General features: G+C 35.2%; 1 protein-coding gene and 1 pseudogene across 1 annotated transcript in view; both read left to right on the top strand.

Annotated features, from left to right (window-relative positions):
* IL1RAPL2 (interleukin 1 receptor accessory protein like 2) overlaps window positions 1-15,119 on the top strand; it is a 1,186,660-nt gene that overhangs the window by 259,357 nt on the left and 912,184 nt on the right. The window lies entirely within an intron of this gene.
* On the top strand, window positions 4,542-4,660 carry LOC111732018 (annotated as a pseudogene).

Below are 15,119 nucleotides of genomic sequence, written 5' to 3'. Positions count from 1 at the left end.
AAGGCCGAGGCCCAAATCCAATTTGGCCAGTATTCTTATAAGAAGAGAAGATTTGGACATAGACACAGAAGGAAGACCATGTGAAGACATGGGAAGAGAACTGCCATCTACAAGCCAAGGAGAAAGGCCCTTAGAAGAAACAAATCTTGCCAATGCCTTGATCTCAAACTTCTCCACTAGAGCTGTGAGAAAATAAATTTCTGTTGTTCAGGCTACCGAGTCTGTGTTAATTTATTATGACTGTCCTCAAAAACTAATACGGTTACTACTAATAAAGTTCTAAACATTATACTTTATTTTTTAAAAATACATATAACTTTATTCATATAATAATACCATGATTCTCATTTTCTTATAATATGCTTTCTTGAGTATAAGAGAAATCAGTGAAGGCATCTTAATATATTGAGCAAGGTAGTGACAAAGTCAGGTATGTGTTAGGAAGATTATTCTAGTAGCAATCTGGGAGAATTGGAGGAAACTGTGACTAGAAACAAGATCAGTTAGAAAAGTGTTGGGGGTCATTTTGAGGCCTAATAAATACCATAGCACACCTCTTCCTTGCTTCAGTTTAAACCAATTGAGAAATAAAGCACAAAGTTGGAGGATGAAGATGGAAATAACACCTCTAATACTATATTAGCTAGGCAGGTGGAGGATGTAGATGAGTGTAGGAACCAAATTAATTCTCTGTGCCCCAGGCTGGAACTTAGAACAGCCCAGTTGAGGGAACGTTCAATCTGTGAAACAAAGGACACTTGCTCAGATCACCACCACCTACTGGTCTAGGTAGAAAGGAAGGAGAAAGAGACCAAATTTCCTACTCCACCAAGTTGAGAAATGTGGATCATTTTATCACAAATTAATTGATATAATTTGGGGGCAGGATATAATGGAAAGGGGGATGGCTACTTAGATTGATTACAACATCCTGAAGGGTAACAAATTCCATTATGTTATTTCTGCTACACAAGGTAGGACTTTTCGAATGAGATGTTAAACTAGGAATTTGCAACTCTCAAAGTCCTTTTCATTTCCACATCAAAAGCTTCCAATGATAGATTATAGAGTGAAATCTTCATAATAAATTAAGAAACAGAGTAAATGCAGTGACTCTTCTCAGGCCACAGTGGCCCTGTGCTCTGTGAAATTGTTTTACTGTCCCAAACACCTCAGCAGTGGTCAAACGCTCATGGAACAGTTGTTAATTCTCAAATTATCCATTTAAGCTATAAAGAATAGTTTCACAGAAAACATGGCAGAGTGAGAGACATCCTCAGATCTCTTATCTTGAAACAACAATAAGCTGGACATCTGAAACTCAACAAAAAACACACAAACTGCACACTAGCAAGTCTGAGTGTAGTATCTGTGCATAAGAGATACCACAGGTCAGAACCCCGGGTGGCAGGGGGTGGACTGGGAGAAATAAAAAAGCTGCCTCTATAAGCCTCAGGAGCTCCCTGCAGGAGGAGGGAGAGGGGAGAATGTGCTGCAGGTTCCTTGAACAGTACTGCCTGGGAGCACTGTGAATTCCACGCAGCTGGCGGCAGGGCCCCGTCATCAGGGCAGAAAGCAGAGAAGCGGGAAGGGACCACAGAGAAACAACAGTTGATTTTTACCGGCTGCGGTTGCAAAACTGAGGTTGAGCCAGAGCTTCCAACTCCCAAACCAGAGGGCCCCTCCTCCATACACTCTGAGACTGATTACCACGGAGCCCCATGGAAATCTGAGCAAACACTGCTGAGACTGTCGCTGACACAGACAAGGAATGAAACTGGGGGAAGCGAGCATGATTGGATATGTATAAAAAGAAAAAGGCATTAACACTTTATATAAAGCAGGGATCCAAGAGGCTTAGATGCCACCTACTGGAAACCAAAAGAAAAGCACCTTCTTTGCAGCAGGCTAAAAGGAGACTTTTATATAATAAATTTTCTTAAAAAACGGCATAATACACTTCCATTAATGCCCAGGCAGAGAAATAGTCCATTAAACACCATGAACAACCAAGGTGACAGGGCATCTCAAAAAGAAAGAGAAAAATCTCCAGAAAATAAGCTTACAGACATAGAAATATGCAACTTAAATGACAGAGAATTCAGGATGGTACTTCTGAAAATACTCAGTGAATTTCTAAAACGAGTCATATCAATAATTTCAGGAATAAAAAAAAAACAACTAGATGAGCACAACAAGGAGATTGAAACTCTCAAAAACAACCAAATAGAACTTCTGAAGATAAAACAAAAAACAAAAAACAAAAACAAACAAAAAAAACATGCTATAAGAGTTGAAATATGAAATAGTAAGCTTGAGAAATAGAGTCGACAAAATGGAGAAAGAGATCAGTGATATCAAAGATAGAAATCTAGAAATAAATCAAAAAGAGAAAGAGAGAAGCCGAAGAATTAAAAAAAAAAAGAAAGAGAAATACAACAATTAGGTGATAACATCAGGAGAGGAAACATAGGAATAACGGGCATTATCGAAGGCAAGGAAAAAGAGCAGGAGTAGAAAGCATTTTCAGACAAATAGTTGATGAGAATTCCCCAAATCTAAGGAATGAACTGGAACTTGGAATTCAAGAAGTCACAGAACACCTAATTATCTCAACCCAAAAAGGCCTTCACCAAAATATATATAACTATATATATAAAACTATAGTTATATAGTTATATATATAACTAACCTTTACATATTCGTAGTGGTAACCACACATAGAAGACTCAGAAGTGAAGTATGTAACATAAAACAAGAAGAACCAGAGGGAAAACCCACAAAAGCCAATCAAAATAAAGAAAACAGAAACACAAGGACAAAGAAGCAATGGAAACACTGAGCTACCAGAAAGCAAAAGATAAAATGGCTATAAGAAGACCTCACATTTCAATAATCACTCTAAATATAAGTGGACAGAACTCACGAATAAAAAGGCACAGAGTTGCAGAATGAATCAGAAAACAAAACCCAACCATATGCTGCCTCTAGGAGATACATCTCAGCTCCAAAGAAAAACATAGACTCAGAGTGAAAGGGTGGAAAATGATACTTCGAGCAAATGGCATTATGAGAAAAGCGGGAGTAGTGGTACTATTATCGCACAAAATAGACTTCAAAATAAAAAAGGTAAGGAAAGATACTGAGGGACACTTGATAATGATAAAGGGAATCATGCACCAAGAAGACATAACACTTATTAATATCTATGCTCCCAATCAGGGAGCCCCCTAAAATATAAAGCTATTACTAACAGAACTAAAGGGAGAAACAAACCAAAACACTATCGTAGTAGGTGACTCAAATACCCCATTGTTGGATATGGACAGATCATCCAAACATAAAATCAATAAAGAAGTAACATCCTTAAATGACACATAGACCAACTGGACAGAATTGACATTTAGAGACTCTCATCCCCAAACAACTGCTTATACATTCTTCTCTAGTGCACATGGAACATTCTCAAGAATCAGCCACATACTGAGACACAGAGACAGCCTCAACAAATATAAGAGGGTTGAAATCATACCAACCATATTCTCTGATCATAATGGTTTGAAACTAGAGATCAACTTTAAAAAGAAAGCAGGAAGAACAACAAATACATGGAGATTAAACAACATGCTACTGAAGAATAACTGGGTCAGGGAAGAAATAAAAAGAGAGATCAAGAGATACATAGAAATAAATGATAATGATAGTACAACATATCAAAACTTTTGGGACATGGAGAAAGCAATAATAAGAGGAAAATTCATATCATTATAGGCCTATCTCCAAAAACAAGAACGAGCCCAATTAAACAACCTAAAGCTTCATCTTAAAAAACTAGGAAAGGAAGAACAAATGAAGCCTAAAGTCAGCAGAAGGAAAGAAATAATTAAAATTAGAACAGAAATAAATAAAATTATAAACAAACAAACAAACAATAGAAAAAATAAATGCAACAAAGTGCTGTCTTTGAGAAGGTTAATAAAATTGACAAACCCCTGGCTAGACTCACTAAAGAAAGAAGAGAAAGGACACAAATAAACAAAATCGGAGATGAAAGAAGGGAAATTACGACTGACATCACAGAAATACAAAGGATCATGTAAGAATACTATGAAAAAAGTATATAATACCAAATTTAATAACCTAGAAAAAATGGACCAGTACTTAGAAAAATACAATCTTCCTAGACTGAATCAAGAAGATCTGGAAAATCTAAATAGACTGATCAGCAGTATGGAAATTGAAATAATCATCAAAAACTTACCAAAAAGTAAAAATGCAGGGCATGATGGTTTCACAGGTGAATTCTACCAAACATTCAAAGAAGATTTAATACCTATTCTTTTCAAACACTTCCAAAAAATTGAAGAGGAGGCAGTACTTCCCAACTCCTTTTATGAGGTCAAAATTGCTCTGATACCAACACCTGGTAGAGATAACAGAAGAAAAGAAAACTACAGACCAATAACTCTCAGGAAAACATATGCAAAAATCCTAAATAAAAAAGAGAACCAAATATAGCAACATATTAAAAAGATTATACAGTCTGTGGCCATGTCACCCTAAACACACCTGATCTCATCTGATCTCGGAAGATAAGCAGAGTCGGGCCCGGTTAGTACTTGGATGGGAGGCCACCTAGGAAGAGCAGGTGCTCTAGGCATAAAAAATAAACAAATAAATAAATAAAAATATTATACACCACGATCAGGTGGGCTTCATCCCAGGGGCACAGGGATGCTTCAACATACGCAAATCGATTAATGTGATACACCACATAAACAAATTGAAAAATAAGAATCATATGATCATATCAATAGATGCAGAAAAAGCGTTCAACAAGGTACGGCATCCATTTACAATCAAAACACTTAACAAAATCAGTACAGAAGGCCTTTACATAATAAAGGCCATATATGACAAAACCCTCAGCCAACATTATACTTAATAGTGAAAAACTAAAAGCCTTCCCTCTAAGATCAGGAACAAGGCAAGGCTGTCCACTATCTCCACTGTTATTCAATATAACATTGGAGGTCCTAGCAAGTGCAATCAGACAAGAGAAAGATATAAAAGGCATCCAAATAGAAAAAGAAGAAGTCAAACTGTCACTCTTTTTGGATGACATGATTCTCTATATAGAAAACCCTAAAGACTCCACGAGAACACTACTAGCAACAATAAGCAAATGCAGTAAAGTTTCTGGATACAAAATCAATGTTTAAAAATCCATAGTGTTCCTCTATTGTGATAAAGAAGTGTCAGAAAAAAAAAGTAGAAAATTATTCCTTCTGTAATTGCACCACAAAAAATAAAATACCTAGGAATAAATTTAATGAAACATGTGAAGGTCCTATATAATGAAAAGTACAAGACCCTGTTAAAAGAAATTGAAAAAGATACAAAGAAATGGAAAGATATTTTGTGTTCTTGGATTGGAAGAATCAACATAGTTAAAATGACTACGTTACTTAAAGCATGATACAGATTTAATGCAATCCCCGTCAAAATTCCATGGGAAATTTTGAAAGAAATAGAACAAAAAAATCATCATATTTGTATGGAAGCACAAAAGAACCCAAAGTACCAAAGCCATCCTGAGAAAAAAGAATGAGGCTGAAGGCATCACTCTGCTGGACTTCAAATTATATTACAAAGTAACAGTAATGAAAACGGCATGGTATTGGCAGCAAAACAGACACAGAGACCAGTGGAACAGAATCAAGAGTCCAGAAGTAAACTCATATTTATATGGGCAAATAATTTTTGACCAAATCCAAGAACATACAATGGGAAAGGAAAGCCTCTTCAATAAATTGTGCTGGGAAAACTGGAAGGCCACTTACAAAAGAATGAAACTAGACTGATGTCTATTGCCACACACCATAATTAACTCAAAATAGATTAAGGACCTAAATATAAGGCCAGAAACAATTAATTGCATAGAAGAAAACATAAGAACTACACTCAAGGACCTTGAACTTAAAGAGAGTTTCATGAATTTGACCTCAAAGGCAAGGGAAGTAAAAGCAAAAATAAAGGAATTGGACTACATCAAACTTAAAAGCTTCTGCTCAGCAAAAGAAACCATCAACAAGACAAAGAGACAACCATCTGAATGGGAAAATACATTTGCAAGCAACGCTTCTGATAAGGGCCTAATATCCAAAATATAGAAAGAACTCATACAACTCAATAAACAACAACAAAAAAAAACAAACAATCCCATCAAAAAATGGGCAGAGGACCTGAACAGACATTTCTTCCTAGAGGACATACAAATGGCCAATAAATATATGAAAAGATGCTCAACATCGCTAGCTATTAGAAAAATTCCAATCAAAACCACAATGAGACACAATCTCACACCTGTGAGACTAGCTGTAATCAACAGGATAAATAATAACAAATGTTGGAGAGGATGTGGAGAAAAAGGAACCCTCATACACTGCTGGTGGGACTGCAAATTGGTACAGCCACTATGGAAAACAGTATGGAGGTTCCTCAGAAAACTAAGAATCGATCTACCTTATGATCCACAAATCTCTCTACTGGGTATTTACCCCAAAGACTTGCAAACCCATATGCAAAAAGATATTTGCACTCCGATGTTCATAGCAGCATTATTCACAGGACATGGGATTAACCGAAGTGTCCTATGATAGATGATTGGCTAAAAAACTGTGGTACATATATACAATGGAATATTACTCAGCCATAAGAAGAGATGAAATAGTGCCATTTGCGACAACCTGAATGGACCTCGAGATAATCATGCTTAGCGAAATAAGCCAGACAGAAAAAGTTGAAAACCACATGGTATCACTCATATGTGGTATATAAAGCTAAAAGCAACAAATGAACAGGACAAACAGAGACTCATGGACATGGACAATGGACGAGTGGTTATCAGAGAGTATGGGATGGAGGAGGAGGGGGGATGTAGATAGGGTAGAGGGGTCAAATATAGAGAATAGGGGGAGGTTGAAGTGGGTAAATAGGATCAAATATATGATAGCTGAAGGGAACTGGACTTTAGGTGGTAAACACACAATAGAATATTACAGATGTTAAATTGTAATGCACATCTGAAAATTTTATAATTGTATTAACCAATGTTACTCCAATAAACTTAAAAAAAAAAAGAAGAATAGTTTCCTTTTGCTACCTGGCCCAGTTAATCAAGAACTGATATCCAGAACTATGACATAGCTTCTGTCACCACATATATGACTTAAATAGTTTAAGCTTAAATATTATTTCAAAGGCATATTTGGTCCCTCAATAGTTTAACTCCTCAGTCACGGAAGAATACAGTTCATATTTTGAGTTGCATACAATTGACTACTTCAGTTGTAATTCTGAAACTTGTAATTTCTGCTTTTCTTTCCAGCCATTTTCTCACCCTAGGTAGGAAAACTTGTCTTAACATGGAAGCCATCCTTCTTCAATAGTATATGACTTTTTTTTAGCTTTGGGGCCTCTAAGAGGTCCCACACTTGGGAAAAGCTTGATGTGGAGCTGTCATTAAGAAGTCCTGTCAAAATGCAGAGCAGATGTAAACCAAGCAACTAATTACTTTCCTTAAATTCTGATGTTGCCCTGTTAACTGGCATTTACTGGCATATCACCTCTGTCTTTGGCTAGACTGTGTTATAAAGAGCCTTTGGATATCCACATTTCCTTTTCTTTTGCTTTCAGTTTTATAGATTGATCAATTAACTTTAGAGTACAAGCAGAAAAAATGAGAGTCCCTCAGGCTAAGAATAGCCCTCATTCAAAAACAATTATTAGGACTCACATTTTTGCTCCTGAGTTCTGAAAACTTCAAGGGGATTCACAATATTTTTGGAACATCCTAAGAGCAATGGCGGAGGAAAGTGGCAGAGAAACTACTTTACTTTTGGAAAAGATGCAAAGCCGGAACATTCAAAGTGTCATATTTGAACATTTATTCAGAGTTCCTTTGGAATGTTCACTCAGTTGGATTCAGAACCTGTACTTGGCAGGTAATCTTTCTTCAGTGGCCACACAATAAGTATTAGTTATAATGGTGCTTTCCCATGTGACACATAGTGGCTGTTTAATAAATGTGCATTGAATAAATTAGTTAATGAAGAAATGAGTATCTGAATGCTGGTTACACAAATATAAAGTTACTTCTTATCTGTGACCCAGACAATGACTAAAACAGTGAAATCCATAGGAAGTGTTTTTCAAGTTGCAGGTCACGACTTATTAGTGAGTTGTAGAATCAATTTAGTAGGCTACAACCATAATTTTAAAGAAATGAAATGGACGAAAATAGAAAATGTTGGCATACATTACACATAATGAGTATAATTTTTCTGTGCTAAATTTTTGTTTTAGTTATACATGTGTGTGAATATATGGATCATGTGTGGATGATGAGTAAAATGTATTTATTAATGTGACTCACAGTCAAAATAGTTTGAGGTCAACAAATTTTGGCCCATGAACCAAATTTGACATATCACCTCTGTCTTAGTCTGCTCAGGCGGCTATAACAAAATACCATAGACTAGGTAGCTTATAAACAATGGAAATTTATTTTTTACTATTCTAAAGGTTGGGTAGTCCAAGATAAGGCACTGGAAGATTCAGTGTCTGGTAAGAGCCCCTTTCCTGGTGCGCAGATGGGGGTCTTTTTCCTGCCTCACAGGGTAGAAGTAGTGAGAGAGTTCTCTGGGATCTCTTTTATAAGGACATTAATCCCATTCATGAGGGCTCCACCCTCATGACCTAATCACCTCCCAAAGGCTCCACCTCCAAATACTATCACAGTAGGGGAAGTGGTTTCAACATGTGAATTTTGGGCAAAAACAAAACAAAACAAAACAAAACAAAACAAAACAAACAGACATTCAGTCTATAGCAGCCTCTCTTTGTAAATAAAGTTTTATTGGAATACAGCTATGCTCATCATTTACATTTGCCTAGGACTTCTTTTGCACTACAATTGCAGAGCTAGGTACTTGTGACAGAGACCTTATGACCCACAAAACTTTATGTTTACTCTTTGGCCCATTACAGAAAGTTTGCTGATCCCTGTATTGAAGATTCTAGAGACCCTTAGGTATACAGAACCTGGTTTATGTTGTTTAGAAAAGAATACAAGCTAATATAATCAATTAATACCTAGTTGGAAGTTAATCTTGTTTCTTTGGACTCAGAGCAAATGTTAGTAGGTTTTAAACACCTGTAAGAATATTTAAATTGAGCTAATGGCAGATAATTTAAAAATTTGGGCCAAAATGAATGTATTGATTGAATTTGGTCATGCTCTTAGATAGTGAGTTGACACAATCTGGTCTAGTGTGTAGTAAAGTTTCCTCATCCTGTGTAAACTTTGCAAACTCTACTCAAGAAGGTTCTAGAAACCAATTATATGACCAACTCACAACTTTATATATGCTTTCAAAACTATATAACTATACAACCAATGCCCAAATAAAAATGTCATTTAGAGTTGGAGATCTAAAAACTGTACCACAGGGAGGAGGACATGAAGCTAACAATGTGCAAGGAATAAAGCAGATCAAGTAGCTTTTCCCCCAAATCTCGACTGTTTAAGTTACTCATCAGCCAGAAAGATTGCTTTTTACACTCCTTCACATTTGTTTAAATCTTGTGCCATATGTAGATAAGAACTGTGATGGATGCTAGCAACTGTTACCATCAGCATGGCTGGAGCACTGGGTATGTGTATCTGATGGTAAGAGGATGAGACTGGAGAAGTTGATAATGCCTCCATTTTCCATGAGACAGGCCCTGTGAACCAAGCTAAGGTAGCTCTGGAAATCTTTCAATCAGAAGAGACAAATAATCATATTTGTGTTTTATATGCACTTTTTACAGTATGATCCATGGATTGGAGAAGATAGAGAATGGAGGAAGGGAGACCAGTTAGGGGGTTATTTTAGCAATCTCATTGAGAATAAAGACCCATAGCGAGTGCAGTGAACATAGGAACAAGTCATGGATATAGATTTGAAATATATTTAGGAGCTAGAACTACAAAATTTGTGTAGAGGAATGTTAAGAGATTAATCTAGAAGTTAAGCTCAAACCTCTAACGGAGGGCCATTTATGTCACATTTAAAATTTCAGACTTTATCCTTAGAGGTACTAGGGAGCCAGTAATGGAAAATCACTCTGCTGGAATGTAAAATATTGATTGAAAATAGCCGGGCCTAGAAGTATGGAGACCCATTAGGATGCTACTTCTAGTAGACACGGTTAGGAAGTGTTTTTGACTATGAATATATTCATTCACATTAAGTTTCTCCTATTTCCTTCTTGACACAAATGAAATAATCTAGTTACACAAGTATATAATTTAGCTACATTGTGAGATTGAAGGCAAGATATTTTAGACATCCCAGTAGTGGGAAATTAGACTGCTCTCTCATGCAAATCTCTGAAATTCTATATGTGGACAGGTATTTTAAGAGATACTAACTCTGCTGCTGGGGTATTCTTTAGGGACACTTTCTTGCTTCAGGGTATTGAATTACCCGTGTGTCTGCTCTAAATAGAACTAGAGAAAACAGTAGACCTGTTCCTTTGATTTCCTTTTGCTTGAAATCTTGTACCAGAGATAGTTGCAACAATGCAATTGACTATAGGACAGATCTTAATGACTTGTCCTCACTGTGACATCTGACATTGTGACATCATTTCACATATATAACCGTTATTGATTTGATGTCTGAAGAAACATAAGAGTTCCTTCTGTGGCAGTACGAATTTGAGTAATCTGAGATCTCTTGTGTAGTAATACCTTTTCAATTAATCTTTGCAAGAGAAGCGATTATAGTCATATGTAAATTACATTGCTAATTAATTTTACACAAATATATATATATATATATATATATATATTTATATATTTTTTGCCAAATACACAAATAAGCCTTTCACAGCTCTGAATACTACATATATCCATTGCCTTAAAAAGTCTCCAATCAAAGCATCATCCCATTCTTTCTAACACAGGAAAGTAAACTCACTGGTTTCAGACATATTTCCTTACCTTTCTTTATTAACCTTGATGTATGAAGGCAACTCGAATAATATTTTCTGTCTTTCTGAACATATATTTATCATCAAATATTAATTCATTTCTTTTAATATCACATATTCTACCTTGTGTAATAACATTGGCCTTGAGAAAAATATCAAAATATCAACTATTTTTGGACCCACGTAATTTTCTGACAAGTTAAAGTTATTTTAATGCACGTTATTTGTGTGTTCAGTAGGAGAGGTACCTTGTATATCTTTAGTGTCATTCGTTCAAGGCTCTGAGAAACAACTGTAAGTACATTTTAGTAAAAACTTCCTTTTTAAATCATTTTTAGCCCAAATTTACATGCCACTTCATGGTTCCCTATAGAATTGTGTTTTTGTTTTTGTTTTTGTTTTTGTTTTTTTTAAATTTTTGATCTTTCTCTCTCGTGGGAGAGTTCTATCCAAACTACATCATTGAATCAGTGACTGGTTTCATCCAGAAAGAGCTAGATCCAACCTTTATAAATGAAGCTAGAGGAATGTCAGTCAGATGCAGACATCCAAAGACAGAGAAGAGAAAGCAGGTTGAATTTGTGAGGTTTGGTTCTTACCCTTTCAATATCATTTCTTCTTTAAGATCTTTTCCTTCACTACTACCCCTGTGACTCATCTGTGGTAATTGTTGGAAAAAATCTCTATTTCACTGGATGTAGTGTGACTACTATTTCTTTTGTTTGTTTATCTCTGTTTAGAGTAGGATATTAAATAGAATGTTTCTTTTTTATATGCATTCCATTGAGATCCTGTGGTAACACATACCCGTGGGATATTGTGTCTTTTCCACTAACACAATAAAATATTGTCCTGGCAGCCATTTCATAATTGCTTCCATGAATGAGGCTACAGATTAAATGAACCTGGAACCAGCAGTTAGTTTTATGAGTAATAATGGTGGCTGTTTAATGAGTGCTTACAAAGTGCCAGGCAGGCACTATGCGAAGCACTTTATATGCATTATCTCATTTTATCCCCACAACGACTCCATGAGGGGAGTACTGAGAAACCTTAATTTATTTAAAAATATAATAAAGCTGTGATTACTCATGAATGTGGTGGGGTTACTATATGGCTTTGGAATATATTCTTATATTTATATTTAACTATAAATAACAATAATGACTAGAATGTATTGAGTGCTTATTATGTTCCAGGCACTATGTTAAGCATCTTATCTGGATTATTACAAAGAAGATGCTATAAATTTACAGTTGTGAGAACAGAGAATTAGAAAAGTTAAGTAACTGGCTCAAGGTCACATCATAAATCAGACAACTGGGATTCAATCCCTGTTTTGACTGTCTCTTAAGTCTGTGATCTTAACTCCTACCTCCCTTTACTTGCTGCCTTACACATTTCCCCACCATATCCTCCGTTCATTATAACTTTCCCTTATACTATTGGAGAAAATCGTCAAGGTAGCATTATTTTTCTCTCCATGTGATTTTTCTCAGGATGTCTTGTTTTATTGGTTCTTCTGGAACTGTTCTATTCTGTCCTCCTGAAAGAGAAAATTATCTTCAGGAAAACTTTAATCTTTTTTATTTTTATTTTTTGTCATTTTAAAATGGTCAATTATGAGTATAAAAGTCATTTGTATGCCTTATGGAGCTCATTCTATCTCTCTACATAAATGACTCCAAGGTCCTGTGAAATTACCCCAATTGTGTAACCAGTCCCTTTATGAACTTTCTCCTGAGACTCTGGACAGAATTTTCAGATCCACCAAAATGACTAATAATAAAGAAAAATAAAACTAAATAACTACTCATATAAGTTCTTAAATGCTCAAAAAGTAAACAGATATTATTTTTAAAGTTTCAGCATATGTAAAAATCCTTTCAAAAAGTATGTCCCTATTCATATAAATCTTCACTAAATCAGGCTAGTGAGTCAGAAATTGTTTTTTGTAGAAATATTTTATACTCTAGTTGTTTGCTAATTGTTTGTCTTTTATAATGAGGATCCATTTACATCTGTTTTAAATGCAGAAAAGACCTTGAAGATAGCCTTTCCATTTGTCCAAATGACACATTTTCCTACTGTCACATTATATTACAAATCTGGGACAATAAAGTCGAAATATAGAACCAGGTACTGCCGTTTAGTTTCTTTTGTCCTTAATTTCTTTACCTATACAATAAAGGCATTGTCTTGTTGACTTTAAAATACTTTCCAACTTTGACATCATTTTTTATCCTTACCATGGGTGATTTGGCTTTAAATAACATTTTCCATTATTTTTAAATCCTGTGATACTAATCCTGTTTTTTTTTTTTCCTGAAAAATTTTCATACCTTTTACTAGAGTAATGTGCCTAATTCTAAACTCCCTTGTGTAAGAGAAACAGGAATGTCTTGGAAGGGTTCCAAGTAAGATACACAAAGGTGATTAGAATGCAAACGGAGACATCTTAGCTATTAACAGAATATTAGTGTGGATGATTCCTTCTCTTTTAGTTAATCCTCATTATATGTCAGAATTTTCTGACTCTTATGGCAATCACCATCTTGAAGGACATTTTTGTACACTTTAATTAAATAATATTAACTATTTTGTAGAGATTAGACTTACAGTCTTAATTAAATTATAAGTTCCTTAAGGGCAAAGATCATGGTTTTGTCTTATTTTGTATTCCCACAGTGCCTAGCATCAAAATGGACGCATGCTAGGCATTAAGACCATTGTTAAATTGTATCTGTTGTTGAGAAGCCCTGTATAATTTAGTGTTGTGTATAAATTCTTGCCGAGATGGTGAACTGTACAGAAAGAGAATACTCTACCACTTCAAACAGAATGCTGAATAAAATATATATTTTTAAATATGTATCAGGTATATACCAAACCTGAAAGCACAAAAAGTGTATCTCTAGATGTTGGAAATGAAGAAGAAACCACAGCTAAAGTGGTGAGTGAGAACTGAAGCTGCATAGAATGTAAAGAACTTGGGCTCTGAACATAACTTACCTTAGGGGCTGGGAACCTAATGCTTCACAGGTTGGGAATACAGGTAATTTGAATTTTTATGAGACCTGAAACTTATAAAATTTAGAAAGCTCTCCTTAAAAATTATTTTATTTTTCAGTTCACCAAAATTCATGATGATATGGACATATTTCTAGGTCCATTCCTGGAACCATGGAGGAACACATGCAAGTAAGGCCCTGAAATCTAAGCTTCATTAGCTACATGGTATATCCTCCTCTGGCTTATTATTGAGATCACAAAATCTTTAAAGGGCAAGGAGCAGGGATTATGTTTCCTGCATGTTTCCCAGAGCAATGTATTATTTATGAATAGCTACCAGAAAATCTCTGCTGATTGACTTAGGGTATTGTAGATAATTCACTGATTACCATAAACTTTAGGTCATATAATAAAAACTGGGATCCTATCCTTGAGTTGTAGAGACCTGAAGTTAATAAATGGATATAAAATGATTTTCGAAATAGTGAATCTTTTAGTATTCAGGCAGGAGTATCTATGAAACCATGACAGAGAAAGCTATCACAACCATAATCTGTTTGTGTCTTCTGCAGAAAATATGCTCTAATCTCCATGGAAGTCAAGCTCAAAGATAAAAATTATGAACTATAGGGGAAACTTCAACACCAGGAAAGATACAGAACAGAAATAAGTTCACATCCATATGCAAGTTCACATCCAAGCAACTAAAGATATAAAGCAATATAAATGGAACTTCAAAGTAAGAAATTTTAAAATATATATGTATGTAGAGACATTTACATAAATATATGTTTTTTTATAGTCTCATTACCTTCAAGCATATATACTATTTTACCTCCTAGAAGTTATATTAGCTTCAGTTAAGGTATGCTATAGTAATAAACAACCCCAAGATCTCAGTGGGGATCTAGGATAAAGGAACAGTGTCTATATGGGACATTAAAATTTTCATTTCAGAAAGTAAAGAACATGGTGTTAGATCCCTCAATCTTAAAAGTTCTAGGAAGCAGCATGCATCACTTTCACTCATGTAGCATTGGTCAAAACAAGTCATATGTCTAAGC

Source organism: Pteropus vampyrus, unplaced genomic scaffold, assembly GCF_000151845.1.
Source record: "Pteropus vampyrus isolate Shadow unplaced genomic scaffold, Pvam_2.0 Scaffold419, whole genome shotgun sequence".
Lineage (NCBI taxonomy): Eukaryota > Metazoa > Chordata > Mammalia > Chiroptera > Pteropodidae > Pteropus > Pteropus vampyrus.
Note: the sequence above shows the minus strand (reverse complement) of the source record. Positions and strands in the feature narration are given on the sequence as shown.